General features: G+C 38.9%; 1 long non-coding RNA gene across 1 annotated transcript; it reads right to left on the bottom strand.

Moving 5' to 3' along the window:
• Positions 1-11734: 11734 nt before the first annotated feature.
• Positions 11735-16604, bottom strand: LOC111824249. The gene is made up of 3 exons (XR_002827359.1): positions 16464-16604; positions 14646-14685; positions 11735-11882 (listed from the first exon to the last, which is right to left on the bottom strand). It is a non-coding gene; the product is annotated as an uncharacterized LOC111824249 (long non-coding RNA).
• Positions 16605-16921: the final 317 nt, after the last annotated feature.

Here is a 16921-nt window from a genome sequence, read left to right as displayed (position 1 = left end):
ATTGGCTGCCTCCTGTATGCTCCCTACTGGGAATTGGGCCTGAAACCTGGGCATGTGCCCTTGACCAGAATCAAACCCGGGACCCTTTATAGTCCACAGGCTGACGTTCTATCACTGAGCCAAACCGGCTAGGTTTACTAATTTTTTTACTTGTATAATTTTTTAAATTCTGAAGCAAATTGAAAGGGTGGTAGTTGTCATCCCTAATCCTTGCAACACTACAAGATGAGTCCTATTCTTATTTTAGATTTGAAGAAACTAAGGTACTAAGAAATTAATCTGCCCAAGGCCACACAGTTGATAAATAGCAGACAATTTAACTCCAACTATATCTGATTCCAAAAGTTACTTTTCACTATGCCATACTGCTGCTTACAGAAGTATAACTATTTTAACATTAAAAGAAAAAATGGTCATTTGTACTACTTACAAAAGGTAAGTACAGACATGTTGGAGTAGAGTAATTTTAGCATTTATTGGTACAATATTATAATCTACCTACAAATAAAATATTAGAACTCAGAAATAATTGCTGTCCTGTTTAAATTGAATTTATAAAACTATCATATAACAGTTCTAGATAAATTATTACAAGTCTAATCCTTTATATTTCCAGGATAGCTTTGGCTTTTGAAAAAAAAATGTTTAAAATGCAGTATAACTAATACAAAATGAGGATAGTTTGGGACCTTTTTGTATCTCAGAGAAATCCTTGTAGAACACAATTTATCATCTATATTATTGGTGGAATAGTGTGTGCCAATTTCTCTTCTAGGAGATACTAATGAATTCATGGGTTTAAAGCAGGATGTGAATCAGTTGACTGTTTTCATGTGCTAATGTATCTAAATAACTTTGATTCTCTTATTGATCAAGAGCTTATAAAAGTGTCATATTTACCTCAGACTTAAGAAGTACAAACCAATACTTGAATATTTGAAGGCCTGAACTCTTCTTTTTTTAAATCTTTAATTGGAATTAGAGGTTTTGATGACCTGTGAATTTTTGAAAAATTTTTTATATTAGGTAACTATGTTATCATCATCATTAGCTAGTTATTAACATGAATAATATGAAGAAAGCAAAGGGGAGGCCAGACATTATAAGCATAGTCATCTGGGCAGCTTCACACTCCCCAGAGAACCACCAATCTATTCCCTGCAAATCACTGGGGGAAGGGATCAAAGGAGAAATGGGCACATATAGCAGTCGGGGTAATATATAGAAGGTGTTTGTCAGTCTGACCTGGGAAAAAGACAATTGGCTAGGTGGGGCACAATTTGCAAGAGCACAAAATAAACTGATGAACAAAACAGATCCAGAGACATAGAAGCATGGAACAGATGCATCTCGGAGGGAAGGTGGGTGGGTGGGGGAGAGATTAACCAAAGAATTTATATGCATGTATGCATAACCCATGGGCACAGAGAATAGTGTGGTGAGGCCAAGGGTGTGTGTGTGTGTGTGTGTGTGTGTCAGGGGATGGAAGAGTCAATAAGGAAAAAAAAGGGGACATCTGCAATACTTCCAACAATAACGATAAATTTTTTAAGAAGCATATAGCCTGGCTGTTCTCAGTGTGGACCAATGAACCAGGAGGTCATGATTCCAGGTCAGGACACATGCCCGGGTTGCAGGCTCAATCCCCAGTGTGGGGTGTACAGGAGGCAGCCAATCAATGATTCTCTCTCATCATTGATGTTTCTATCTCTCATTCTCCTCCCTTCCTCTCTAAAATCAAAATATATATTTTTAAAAAGCATACAAAAGTTGCTTATTAGGTCATATTTAAAGCAGAACTTTAGGGAGAGAAGTTAATAGAGATTTTGTTATTCACTTTATACCTTTTTACTTAATATAAAATTTTATTTTACCATATATAGTTATCAATATATATTAATATATATGTTATATTATATATTTGATATATATTTATCTGCCATATATAAATTGACCTCTATATTTATATTATGCAATTATAACATTTTATAAATATATCATTAATACATAAATATATATTATATGATATAACTAATATATTATCTATATGTTATAATATAGTATATGTGGTATATTAAATACAGTACATATTTTATATTATTACATAATTTATAATATATTATATATATTATATGTAATATATTTCATATAGTACATTACATGTTATATATTTTATATGCTATATTATATATAATATATTAATACATGTTATCCACATTGAGGTACCTTTTTAAACCAATGACTGGAAAAGAATGGGTTTTTATCCTTTCTAGATGATATTTTAAAATTTATTTTATAATACAATACAATAAGATACTATGCCAAATATTTTTCTTCTCTCAGGAAACTTTTAGCAAATATTTGAAGACATGGTAAAGAACCTTAAAAATAATATCACTCTTAATAATACCCACTTGGAAAACAGTTTGTCATCTATGGTTTGTCACCTTGTATAGATGATTTATCACCATCTATTCAAGGTGAAGAACATACCCTATGAACTACCAATACCTAAATATAGATCCTATAGAAACTTACACATATTCCTATGATGTGTACTAAAATGTTCACAGTAGTCATGTTCATAATAGCAAAAATAACCTGAGCCAAAATATTAATTAACAGAATGGCCACATTAATGATGGTATATCCATACAAGGTAACACAATAATGTTACAAAAATAAATGTACTATGACACAAACAACAAGGATCAAATGCATAAACACATGCTGAAAAGAAATAAGACATAAAAGAAACATGCAGTGTGAATCCATTGATATCATGTTTAGGTATATAACCTATATAATAAAAGGGTAATATGCAAATTGACCCTAATGGCAGAACAACCAGGAACAACCAGTCACTATGACGTGCAATGACCACCAGGAGGCAGACACTCAATGCATAAGCTGCCCCCTGGTGGTCAGTGTGCTCCCACAGGGGGAACTCTGCTCAGCCACAAGCCAGGCTGACTGCTGTGAGTGCAGCGGCAGTGGCGGGAGCCTCTCCTGCCTCCTTGGCAGTGCTAAGGATGTCCACTGTGGCTTAGGCCCTAAGCTGTTAGTCGGACATCCCCCAAGGGCTCCCAGGCTGCCAGAGGGATCAGGCTCCCCAGGGGATCAGGCCTAAGCTGGCAGGTGGACATCCCCAAGGGGTCCCAGGCTGCAAGAGGGTGCAGGCCAGGCTGAGGGACATGCCTGGGTGCATGAATTTTCGTGCACTGGGCTTCTAGTATATATATACAAAAAGTAAAGCCAAGGAAACGATAGTCACAAACTCTCTGGGAGTGGGATAAAAGGAGTGTGATCAGGAAGGGGCATACTTGGGAGCTACTGGAGGCCTCACAGTATTATGTTTCATGACCTAGATGCTGATTTGCAGATACTAGCTTTGTAATTTTCATCAAAATATACATGTTTTAAACACTTCACTGCATGTTTTGCATCATAATAAAAACTACAAAAATAAAACAAAGCACCTAGTACCATTCTACATCAAAAACATGGCCCACATAGATCAATGTTCTTTGATTCCGAAGGACATCTTCTGTGAGTTTCTAAGGAGTCATCCTTAGGCGTGCAGGATGAATTCTAAGATTGGGCACTTATAATCCCAAAAGAATGTGCAGAGAGACTGTGTCCAAACCATCACAACAAAAATCAGTATCAGTACTAAGACTAGATTCTATATTTAGATGAGAAGATAGAACTTTGATTCTTTCTTCATTATTAGATATTTCATATTCATATCTAAATCAAATGTAGGCCATTCCTCTTTAAGAATATTATATTTCCTGATTAATTTACTACATAAATTGCAAATCCTTTTAAACAATTATATTAATATATCATTCCTATCATCATTGCTCACATTCACATAGCCTGCACAGAAAGAAATCTGAGAACTAAACAAAAGAAGTACATGCAGCATGTCCAAGAGGCTTCAAATCATCTAGTTAAAAGAAAAGTCTCTTCTCAACTCATGTCCCACATCAAAATATATGGTGGAGAGGAGAAAGAGAAGCTTTGAATTGCTATGGTACCCACACACACACACATACCACTTTGTAAGGGAAAACCCTTTAAATGTTAGAGCTATATGTTAATTTTCACTTAATATTTGTAGGTTCATTTTCAGTTCCATTCTATATAATAAAAGGCTAATATGCAAACTGTCCCCTCCACCAGGAGTTCAACTGGAAGTTCAACAGGGAGTTCAACCAGGGGCGGGGCCAGCCAGCCAAACGCCCACGGCTCCTCCCCATGGCCGGGCCCACCCCTGATTGCCCCCCACACACACACACTCTGATCAGAGGTGGGGCCAGCCCACCAACCACCCTCGGCCCGTCCCTCCGGCCTGCCGGATCAGCCCCGATTGGGGTGGGCCGGCCAGATCCCACCTGGGCATGAATTTGTGCACCAGGCCTCTTGTGTTAAACATAATTACCATTTTAATGTTAGTAATAGAACCTTTATAACCTTTTAAAATTCAGGTTTCTACCCATTGGCAGGACTCATCATCATAGGGAATTCCAGAACTCCAAGTGTGTGTGTGTGTGTGTGTGTGTGTGTGTGTGTGTGTGTGTGTGAAGTTGCTTTTTTTCACTCTCTAGTTCCTCCTTCCCACTGACTGGAATATAGAAAGATGAGAGTAGCTGCCTCTGACCCAGAAATGAAAGCCTCCTGGTGAGAATGGCAGAGCTACCTGGCCTGCTTGAGTCATGTCATTTCTGGATTGTTGTCTGAGTAAAAGGTAAATGTCTATCTTATTTAAGCATTGAAATTTGAGGATACTAATAAAGTAGACTTTAACATAAAAGCTTAAATACTCAGTTAAATCATTTGAAGAAAACTGTTAAATCATTGCCTCATACCAAAGAAAAGATAAATGTTAGAATAATCAGAGTATTAAAAATAAAAACTTTATACTATTAGTTTTATGTGTGATGGCAAAGGCCTCCAAGCATTATAACAAAGTAAAAATCACAAAGAAAAAGATTGAGATACTTGATGGCAATACATTTTTTTAATTTATTGATTTGAGAAAAAGAGAGAGATATCAATTTGTTGTTCCATTCATTCATTTCATTCATGCATTCATTGGTTGGTTCGTTCTTGTTTGTGCCCTAACTGGGAATGGAACCTGCAACCGTGGCATATCAGGATGATGCTCTAACCCAGTGGTCGGCAAACTCATTAGTCAACAGAGCCAAATATCAACAGTACAATGATTGAAATTTCTCTTGAGCGCCAAATTTTTTAAACTTAAACTATATAGGTAGGTACATTGTTATTAACTTAATTAGGGTACTCCTAAGGCTTAGGAAGAGCCACACTCAAGGGGCTAAAGAGCCGCATGTGGCTCGCAAGCCGCAGTTTGCCGACCACGGCTCTAACCAACTGAACTACCCAGCCAGGACCTGGCAATAAATTTTAAAAATATAATCGAATGTCAACAGTATGATGAAAAACTACAATGGAACTGACAAACTGAAGAGAACCAATTTAGTTTAAGGTTTAAGTCTGTGATACATAAAAAGCTCAAAAACGTGAAGTAAAAGACATCAGAAAATTTGCAAAGAATGCATTCATACTGATCCTTGGTTGCAAGCCATAGGAACCAACTCTTAGTAATTTAGAGTGAATTACTGAGAATATGGGAATGCTAAAAGGAAGAACTGGGTGCAGGCAGGACAAGAGAGGTAGTTCAGGAGGAGGCTGGTAGCAGGAACTACTTACTATTCAGTGTTCCTTCAGTGCTGCCACTGGAATAAATGGACAGTCCTTAGAAACAGACTGAGGTGGAGGAGCCTTGGAGGTTTGCTCCAAGCGGGGTGGGGGGAGGAGAAGCGGGTGTGCTCTCAGGAGATGCACCTGTAAGAAAATGAGGACGGGAGGCTGTGCAGAGGGAGAATGAGACCCACAATGAGGATGCAGCTGAAGCCTCTGTTAATCCTACAGCAGTGATGGCGAACCTACGACACGTGTATCAGAGGTGACACGCGAACTCATTTTTTTGGTTGATTTTTCTTTGTTAAATGGCATTTAAATATATAAAATAAATTTCAAAAATATAAGTCTTTGTTTTACTATGGTTGCAAATATCAAAAAATTTCTATATGTGACACGGCACCAGAGTTAAGTTAGGGTTTTTCAAAATGCTGACACGCCGAGCTCAAAAGGTTCGCCATCACTGTCCTACAGGGTACTCTTTGGAGTAGTCCCAAATAGAAGCAAAGGCCTGTGTATTGTCTGTCCCCTTAGCCAGTTCCCTTGGGCTGCCCCAGGCAAGGCAATTCTCTAGTGAGGGAGGTAGTGAGATATGAGCAGCTAAAAGTCCCAGCAACTGGATTTATTTTCTGACACCATTCAAAATTCAAAACTCTTAAGAGAGCTAGACTGGCATGTTGGTCATGTGCTCACAATTTGGCTGGGCCAGGCAAGATCCTCTAATACTGTGTCCTTCCAAAACTGCACAAAGGTTCATTCCCACACCCCACCAAAATAAACAAACAAACAAAAACAGTTATATGCTATTACCAAAACAAGGTAGAATGGAAACCAGACTCCCAGGATACAGCAAATGTCTACTATCGCTATCAACAAGCAATTCAGAAATAGCAATATACAAATGATTAACAAACTTTAAAAAGATCACCCTCAGCCCTGACCGGTTTGGCTCAGTGGATAGAGCGTCAGCCTGCGGACTGAAGGGTCCCAGGTTCGATTTCTGGTCAAGGGCATGTACCTTGGCTGCGAGCACATCCCCAGTGGGGGTGTGTGCAGGAGGCGGCTGGTCGATGTTTCTTGCACATCGATGTTTCTGACTCTCTATCCCTCTCCCTTCCTCTCTGTAAAAAATCAATAAAATATATTTTTTAAAAAAAGATCACCCTCACTAGCAGTCAATGATCTGAAAAGTAAACATCTTTTGCCCATCAGATTGACAAAGATAAAGAAGGATCCTTATCAGAATTTGTAAGGATAGTTGTGAGGATGGTGTAAGGCAGGGGTCCTCAAACTTTTTAAACAGGGGGCCAGTTCACTGTCCCTCAGACCGTTGGAGGGCCGGACTATAGTTTAAAAAAAAAACTATGAACAAATTTCTATGCACACTGCACATATCTTATTTTGAAGTAAAAAAACAAAATGGGAACAAATACAATATTTGTATTTGCATGTGGCCCGTGGGCCGTAGTTTGAGGACCCCTTGGTGTAAGGCAAACACTCAAATACAATGCTATTAGAAGAATAAACTGACACAATCTTTCTGAAAATTTTGCAATGTATGTCAAAAGTTTTAAAAACATAGACACCCTGCAATTTCACTGCTAGAAAGTTATACTAAGGAAACAAATGATTATGAAGAAAGATATACATACAAAGATATTCAATGCATCAGTGCTTGCTATAATTAAAAGGAAGGAAATAAATGAAACATTCAAAAACAGGTGATGGGGGCTTGGGTTAAAAAAGTGAAAGGATTAAGAAAAAAAACAAAAAACTCACAGACACAGACAACAGTATGGTGATTACCAAAGGGAAAGCGGGTAGGGGGAGGTAGAAGAGGATAAAGGGGGAGTAAATGGTGATGGAAGGAGACTTGACTTAGGGTGGTGAACACACAATACAGTATACAGATGCTAGAGAATTGTACACATGAAGCCTATGTATTTTATTAACCAATGTCACCCCAATAAATTCAATTAAAAATAGTATGTTATGATAAATCCAAATGATGCAATATTATGAAACCATTAGGAATCATGTAGCTCAAGATACTTATATATACAGAAAGATATTCATGTTATTGGTAAGTTTTAAAAGTTACAAAACAAAGCATATAATAAATCATTTTGTATTATCCTAAACCAAAAAGTAAATGTTCTTTTAGGGTGATGGAATTAGAGTACTATTTCCCTTTTATTTTTCCTATGACTTTTCTATTAAACATGTATTTCCAGACATCCCTCCCCAATGAAAATAAAACCAACATGTATTTTCTTTATTAGCCAAATATTATCAATATCAAACTAATCAATCTCTTATAAATATGAAATTTTGAGTTTATATTCTAGAACTTTGTGTCTTTATGTTATCGGTGGAAGTATAGTACCCACCGGTGGAAGTGGAGGATCCCTTTCCCCACTGAGTCCTGGTCCTATGATATTTTGAGAAAAAGAATTTTCTGAGATTCTCATGGCAGGGTGAATGATTCTTATTTGCATGAAGTTACATCCCTTATTTTTTAAAGTCCCATTTCCCTTAACCCAGTCCTGGAAATGTGCGGCTGGGGATTCAGCAGAGTCAGAGTCCAAAGTTTCCATTTCAAGTAGAGCTGGGTCTGGTTTAACATTAGGCTAGTTGCAGTCCATTAGTCCATTGTGTGGGGGATCCACATGGCTGTGGGCCATGTAGGTGGATGCAGGAGTGTGAGAGCCCCGAAAGTCAGGAGCCCGAACCAAGAGGCAAGAGCATAAGGGCCAAGAAAGCGTGAATCAAGAGAGGAACTCCTTTGTTCAGGAGCTTATGCATCTCAAATCTTCCCACGCTTGCAGTAGCCATGCCTACTCTGGCCAATGACTTGTTCCAGATGTGACTGATAAGAAAGTACCTTCCCTATTTCACCCAGACTTTACCGGGCATGTGTCTAAATTGCAGCTTTCTGGCAAAGCTGCACAAATGAATGGCTATCTTATTTGGCCTTCCCTTTGTTCCTGGCCCTCTTGCTCTTGCCTCTTGGTTTGCCCTCCTGGCTTGCAGGACTCTCACGCTCCAATCCTGAGCACCCAGTGGGAAGGGGATACCCCACTTCCACCAGTGGACACCCCACTTCCACCAATAACATTTAGAAATTGGTTAAAATAGAGATGGACCTCTGGTTCAAATTTCTTTAAAAAAACAATATATATATATATATATATATAAATATAAATAATTTTTTTTTTTTTGACTAATCAGAAGAGTTGATACCCAGGGCCATAGTCTAAGTCAGCTGTGGTGGCCCAGTTTTAAGTAAAAACAATTAATTGTACTGTAAAAAAATCTGTCTTTACCTTTATAATCACCAATTGTTGTTTTAACTGGCATATTGAACCTAATAGTTTTGGCCCACATTTAAAGGAAGAATAAATTACTTGGAAAGAGCCCAGAGGAAAGTAATAAAAATAATTACGTACTTAGAAACTGGGCTCTAGAATGACATGCAAGAGGAAATCACTTGAAAAGTAAAACCAAAAATAACCTTACATTTTATGGGTTACCATAACCTCTGAAGAAGAAAAAAAAAAGCAAAAAAATTAGAATTGTTAGAAGAATAAAGGATTATGTTTATGGCTTTTTGAATTTCAGGCATCTTAAATAATTATAAAAACATTTCTCAATTATACTTGTAGCTTTTTGAAAGTGAAAACATTAATTAATCATAAAGGAATGTAATAGAAGATAAAAAATCAGGTATTTTTCATTAATAGTGAAGAAAATATAGGTATGTAATTTAGTTATGGGATGCACTATTTGACTTCATAAAGGGGGACATTTAAAGTAGTTATTAAGATATGTGCGTGTTTTGTAAGTATTGGTGTGTTTTAAACCTCTATTTTTTTTGGAAAGTGAATGCAGACAAAACATTTCTGTAGCATACTTTAGCATATGACATACATTTAGTATGTAGTGATTTCAGTGACAAACCATTAGTTTTAAAGGGTCCCGTATAAGGAAAAAATGAATTTAAGATGAACAAGAAAGAAATCCTCAGTCTAGGCTGTTTCATCTCCCCAAAAAGTGGCAGCAAAATGACATTAACAACTGCTTTAAAAATCGAAAACCTGTAACAGTAAAGAATGGCTTACTTGATACTTAAAAATGCACTCCAATGCCTCTCAAAAACAAAACAAAAAGCAAAGTTTACAAACTAAATAGGACATTCACAAAAAGAATACAATTTTAAAGGTTTGTCTTAGCATTATTCTTTTTTTGAATAACATATTAAAAGTTTAAACACCTATTTAATGTTTATATACATTAGGGCTTACCATGTATCAGGCACTAAGTGCCTTAGATACTAATTCATATAATCCTCATAATTCTAGGAGGTAGTACAATTATTATCACTATTTTTCAGATGAGGAAATTGAGGCACAGAAGTCACATTAGCCCAAGTTCACAGGACCAGTAACTACTGAAACCGAGATTCAAATCCAGGCAGTCTGGCTATGGAGACTACATCACTGGAATAACTAAACTATTTTGTAAAACTACTTGCTTCTACATATTAATATTTGATAACAATTTTGAAGTTTGCAAATGTTCATAGCCTGCAGTTAGATGTATAGAAGTAAATCAGTGGAGATGAAAGGTAACTTTTCCAATACAAAATTTGAGTAGAAGAGATTTCCTTGACTAGCTTTATGACATACATACATTGGTAGAGTGAGGAATGAGAAAAGACAGATACTACATTTATTTTAAAGGCATTTGTCATGAACTTACTGCTTGGATAAGATTTAAATTCAATAGAATCGTGGGCTGTTTTGAAAGACATAATTCACAAATATGATGCCTGGCCAGCGTGGCTCAGTGGTTGAGCATTGACCTATGAACCAGGAGGTCACATTTTGATGCCCGGTCATGGCATATGCCCAGGTTGCGGCTAGATCCCCTTTGGGGGGCGTGCAGGAGGCAACCAATGGATAGTTCCCTCTCATCACTAATGTTTTTTTATCTCTCTCCTCTCCCTTCCCTCTTTAAAATCAATAAAAAATATATTTAAATATTAAAGAAAAAGCACAGTCAGATTTTGATTATTTAATTACATGACTGATTTTAAAATGTTTATAATATTTTTAATTAAAGAAGAATGTAATTGGAACTTAGGCAAGTGAACAAAATTATGATGAAGAATAAACAAGCTTCTCTCAGTAACTTCTTTTCTATGATAGTATAATCACTTTATTTCTTAATGGAAATACCATTGACCTAATCTGTATGCTACTAAAAAAGGAAAACCATAACCAGGTACAATGTAAGCATAGCACATTAAACTCACTGTAAAACAAAAGAGCTGATTTCAAAGATTCTACATAGTTCTCACATGTTCTAATGCTAAAGATATGTAGGTCTAATATAACTTATATCTCTTTTAGCATTTGTGAAATTAAAGTCCTTTCTAGTTATAAAATTCTAAGTACATTCAATACATAGTACTAAGTACATTGAAACAAATATTGCCAAAGGCTGACTTTTTGACAAAAGAGGAAAATGAGCAAAATGACCTGGGTACTTCATCATGGCACTAACAATGAGTCCGTTCTCCTCAAGGCTAGTGCCTAAATGGACACATGGTGAAACTAATAACCAAACGTTTGCTGACAGTAAACTAAACGGAGACCTCTCCTAAAGTGTTTCTGTGAGTTTCACACATATTTTGATTATATCTCCTGGAACACTTGCTCTCCCTCTCATTACCCTCCTATGATATTGCACAATACATGTTAATAAATTCAATATGCTATATTCACCTCTCATCTTTCCCCACCTCTTGGCCCAATGTAACACAGCTAATCCTACTTTGAAAATGCCTTCATCTGGTTTTCTTCTCTTCCCTCAGGAATTATACAACGCTGGGCCCAAGGCCATCTTTTGAACTCTATACTTAAGTTGCTAGATATGGCAGCCTCTAGCCCATAGGGCTCTTTAATAAACTTAAAATAATAAAGTTACATTTAAATTAAAAATTCATTTCCTTGGTTGCACTAGGCATTTCAAGTGCGCAATAGCCACAGGTGGTTCGTGGCTATCATACAGGGCAGGACTCCCATCATCACAGGCAGTTCTATTGTATAGTGCTGCTCCACACCATCCCCGAGTGGTCCCATTCATGTCTGTGGGTGAAAAAAAGGGGTTCTGTGGAAATTTACCTCAAGGGTGATCTGATCATAAATTCCTAACTGGGCAGGTCATGGTGGGTAGTCATGCCCCTGGCATATATTATTTTAGTAAAAGTTTTATCTTTGCTTAAGCAAGACCTGTCCATTGTTTCTGTGCGTTCGGATCTCAACCTGTGGGTCGCGACCCCTTTGGGGGTGGAACGACCCTTTCACAGGGGTTGCCTAAGACCATCGGAAAACACATATATAATTACATATTGTTTTTGTGATTAATCACTATGCTTTAATTATGTTCAATTTGTAACAATGAAAATACATCCTGCATATCGGATATTTACATTACGATTCATAACAGCAGCAAAATTAGTTATGAAGTAGCAACGAAAATAATTTTATGGTTGGGGGTCACCACAACATGAGGAACTGTATTAAAGGGTCGTGGCATCAGGAAGGTTGAGAACCACTGGTCTAGATTAACACACCTTTGAAATACACCATCCTTAAGAGAGCACATTTTCTTGTGAACTATCCTGTAATCCAATCCCCACCTTGCTTTCTTCCACCTCCATGTAATCTTTCTTACATTCCCTCCTTAATTTCAAATGCATAAATAAGCTGCAAAACTGTAATTCTATGGAGCATTTGAGAGCTTGCTCCCTGGCATATGTCATCAGATTGGCTCAATAAACTAGTAAAAAAATTATCTATAGGTTTGCATTTTTCTTATGTCGACATGTCCATGGTGTCAGTTATCTATTTGCAGAAGTTCCCCACATATGTACTCTCTTGTACAAACTTCCCCTTTGAGCACAAAACCCATGTAGCCAAATAATTTTCCTCACTTTTCCACTTGGATGTCTCAAAGATAACTCAAACCCAATATGCCCAAGAACAAATTTCTCTTATTTTTCTCCAAACCTAGTTTTAGAATATTTTCTTTTTTTCCTATAACATCACCAACACTTAAACCCAGGTAAATAGGTTAGAAAACTCATTTATCCCTTATTTTCCCTCATGGCGTCAACCCATTTCCAAGTTCTTTCTTTCTTTTTTAAATCTTTATTGTTGAAAGTATTATATTTCTTTTTTAAATCTGTATTGTTGAAAGTATTATATTTGTCCCCTAAAATGGAGGAGGTCATTTCCAAGTTCTCTGAGTTATCTTTCCAAATTTTCTCCTTCCTCATATCCCTGGCAGCCTCTATAATCCACACTTTTATAGCTTGATTAGTGGAGAAATCACCCTGGAATCAAATCTTGGTTTTGGCTGAGTGACCTAGGACAAGTTACTCAACCTTTTTTTTTTCTTAACCAAGTGTTTTATCTGTAAAATGGAGGAAATAATAGGACCTTCTTCATAGTGTTCTAGGAATAAAGATTTTGAATGTAGAATTTAGCACAGTAGGCAGGATATTAAGTTCCCTATAAATGTTAGCTACTATTATCATCATCTCATGCCTAGATTACTAAAATTGTATCCTATCTTTTCATGCTTATTCTTGCTCCTTTCCAGTCTTTTCCCCACAAAATAACCAGAGACTGTTAATAAATGTAAATCTGATCATGTGCCTCTCTATCTCCCTGGAAACCCATTAATGGTTTTATAGGGCTTTTAGAATAGACAGACTCATTAATCTCTTACCACTCTTGCCCCTTAATCACTATGTTTTAACCAAACTGGCTTCAAGCTCCCTAGACAGGTCATGTTCACTCCAAGAGGGCTTTTGTCCACAATGTTTCCCTTTTTTTGAAACTCCCCTGCAAATTAGTTTAATCCCAATCAACCTTCAGACTTCAGCTGAAAGGTCACTTCCTTTCTAAGTTTGGTCCCTCTATTTTACATTCTCATTGTACCATGTTCTTCTCTATCCTAGAACTTTAAAAAACATCTATATATTTTTATTGATTTCGGAGAGGGAGAGGCAGAGATAGAAACGTCAACGATGAGAGAGAATCACTGATTGGCTGCCTCCTGCACGCCTCCTATGGGGATGGAGCCCAGTATGTGGGCATGTGCCCTGAGCTGGAATCTGAGCATGAGCTCCTGGTTCATAGGTCAATGCTCAACAACTGAGCCACACCAGCTGAGCCTGTCCTAGAACTTCTCAGTCTGCACTTACACATTTTTGAGTGACTGTTTACTATTATTACTATGCATTTATTTGTTTTCTCCAACAGACATCTCAGACTGAACTCCTGGTATTCTTACTACCCAAGGTTGCTCCATTCACCATCTCCTTATCTAAGAAAACAGCAACACCATTTTCCTAGATGCTAAGACCCCAAACCCTTGGATTCTTATTCATACTCTATATTCATACTCTATATTCATCAGAATTCAACCACTTTCCAAACACTCCCACTGCTACCCATTGTGGTCAAAGCCACATCACCACTTCCTGAACTTTTGTATTACCTCTTAACACATCTCCTTGCTTCCCTCTTTGTCCCCACCCCTTACTCCCTTGTATATTTACAAGGCAGCTAGACTGATCATTGAAATATATGTCAAATCATGTCATTCCTCTACTCAGGATAACTTGCCATCTGCCAGGGATGGAATGGTGTCTCCCCCCTCCCCCCAAATCCATATATTGAAGCCCTAACCTATGTGTCTTTAAGGGGGTAATTAAGATTAAATGAGGCCATAGGGTGGAGCCCTGATCAGATAGAACAGGTGCCTTTATAAGAAGAGATACCAGAGTTCTCTCTTCAACTTGTGACCAAATGAGAAGGTGGCATTCTTCAATCACTCACCAAAACCTGGCCAGGATGGCATGCTGATCTCATTTTAAAACTGCAAGAAAATAAAGTTCTGTTTAAGTCACCCAGTCTACGGTATTTTGTTAGGGCAGCCCAAGTTGACTAATAGCCTATCCCACTCAGGGTACAAGTCAGAGTCCTTCCAATAGCCTAAGTCCTACACAATTTGGTCTGTTATACCCCCAATCTGTGAACTCTGACCGAATGGGCTTTGATTCTCCCCATCCCTTAAGCAGTTTCAGCCACACTGGCCTATATGAAATTGTGAACATGTCAGACATGCTCTCAGCTTTAGGCTTTTGCTTTTCCTCTGCTTGGAATATTCTTTCCCCAGATATTTGCATCACCCACGTCCTCACTCAGATGTCACCTTCTCAGTGGGGCCATCCCGTGGAAAATTTTACCACCTCCATCTCACGTACATATCCTATTCCTTTCCTTAGCACTCAAAGCATGCTCTATATTTCTATATTCCTATAGCATGCTATATATTTTATCATTTGTTGCTCCTTCCCCCCCCCCCCCAACAATGGGCTTCATGAGAGAAGGGACAGTCTGTCTGGCTCACTGCTATATCCACAGAACACAGAGCACCTCATGGTAGGTGCTTACCATTTGTGCAGTTCAATGAATGTGGAAATAGCCACCTAATTAGCCTCAGAGCTAAGAGGTACCATCAGGTCAGCTACCAAGGCAGCAATGCCCTAGTACAGTGGTGGGCAAACTGCGGCTCACAAGCCACATGCGGCTCTTTGGCCCCTTGAGTGTGGCTCTTCCTAAGCCTTAGGAGTACCCTAATTAAGTTAATAACAATGTGCCTACCTATATAGTTTAAGTTTTAAATATCTGGCTCTCAAAAGAAATTTCAATCGTTGTCCTGTTGATATTTGGCTCTGTTGACTAATGAGTTTGCCGACCACTGCCCTAGTAGAAGTGGCACTGCCTGAGGACCACCTGATTTTTCTGGCCTCTTACGGTTTTCTGGTATTATAATGCTCAAGAGGGGATTTAAGAACTACAGCTACACGATCCAAGGGCGGCTCCTTCCTCTCTCCTTCTTTACAACGGAGATAATAAACTGAGATGAAAAGCTGTGCAGGTCCAATAAGATCATGGTTATGACAACTTCTTAAAAACAATCTGGTTGCAGCTCTCTTAACAGCACTGTGTTTTCAAACAGTCCTGCACGCTCTGCGGCTCTTCGATCACACTGCTAGGGTTCAGCAAAGGACGGTGTTGGTTCTCATAAAACTTAAAAATACATAAAACACGTAAGTAAAAGGAAAGTGACCGAAAAAGTCATTCATTGTTCTGTGTTCATGTAGGGCTGTGGGTAGAATTTAGGTTAAAAATGGATTCTGTTAAGGAAGTTGCAAAATAACTACTTTCCTCTACATTTTACCTGCAGCGGTTCTCAACCTGTGGGTCGCGACCCCTTTGGCGGTCAAACGACCCTATCACAGGGGTCGCCTAAGACCATCCTGCATGTCAGATATTTACATTACGATTCACAACAGTAGCAACATTAGTTATGAAGTAGCAACGAAAATAATTTTATGGTTGGGTCACCACATGAGGAACTGTATTTAAAGGGCCAGAAGGTTGAGAACCACTGCTAGAGAAAACGGACCTACAGAGGACCTTTCTGTTTTGATGAAAACAGAGGATTCTTCACCACCTCCTTGATGCCGAAACTTCCCGCTTAGTTACTGCTCTCACATTCACTTCTGAACTTCCTCTCAGCTTTGGAAATACCGCGTTAAAAGTCGTCTTGAGACCACAGGGCATCCTAACTGATCTCCCTCCTCCCACCTTCAAACATCGCCGCTGGTACAGTAAGGTGTCCCCGGAGTGTGGACACACCCACGGCATCTCCACTGGCGAGTCTCCGGTTACGCAAACCTCAGGCTGCCCTGCGGGTGCGTTTACACCTCGAAGGCGGCAGAGGAAACCCTGCCTTTCCCCCGGCTCAGGCCTGGAGCGAGCGCGAGAGTCGCCGCCGGCGGAAGCCCCGCGCAGGCCTCCCCCGGGGCGCGCCCCGCCCGCCGCTCCGGAAGCACCTGCGGGCGGGACCGGAGCGCCCCCGGCGTCCTCCTGAGGAGCTCGGGTCCAGCACCGCCGCGGGTACCACGCGCCTCAGGGGAAGCGGCCCTGCAGCCCTGCAGCATCTCGCGAGATCTCGCCGGCTCAGCACAAGTACAGCGAGTTCAGAACTTAAAAAAAAAAAAAAAAGCCGAGTGGGCTCGAGCCTCTCGAGCGGCCGCGGTGGT

Source organism: Myotis lucifugus, unplaced genomic scaffold, assembly GCF_000147115.1.
Source record: "Myotis lucifugus unplaced genomic scaffold, Myoluc2.0 scaffold_0, whole genome shotgun sequence".
Lineage (NCBI taxonomy): Eukaryota > Metazoa > Chordata > Mammalia > Chiroptera > Vespertilionidae > Myotis > Myotis lucifugus.
Note: the sequence above shows the minus strand (reverse complement) of the source record. Positions and strands in the feature narration are given on the sequence as shown.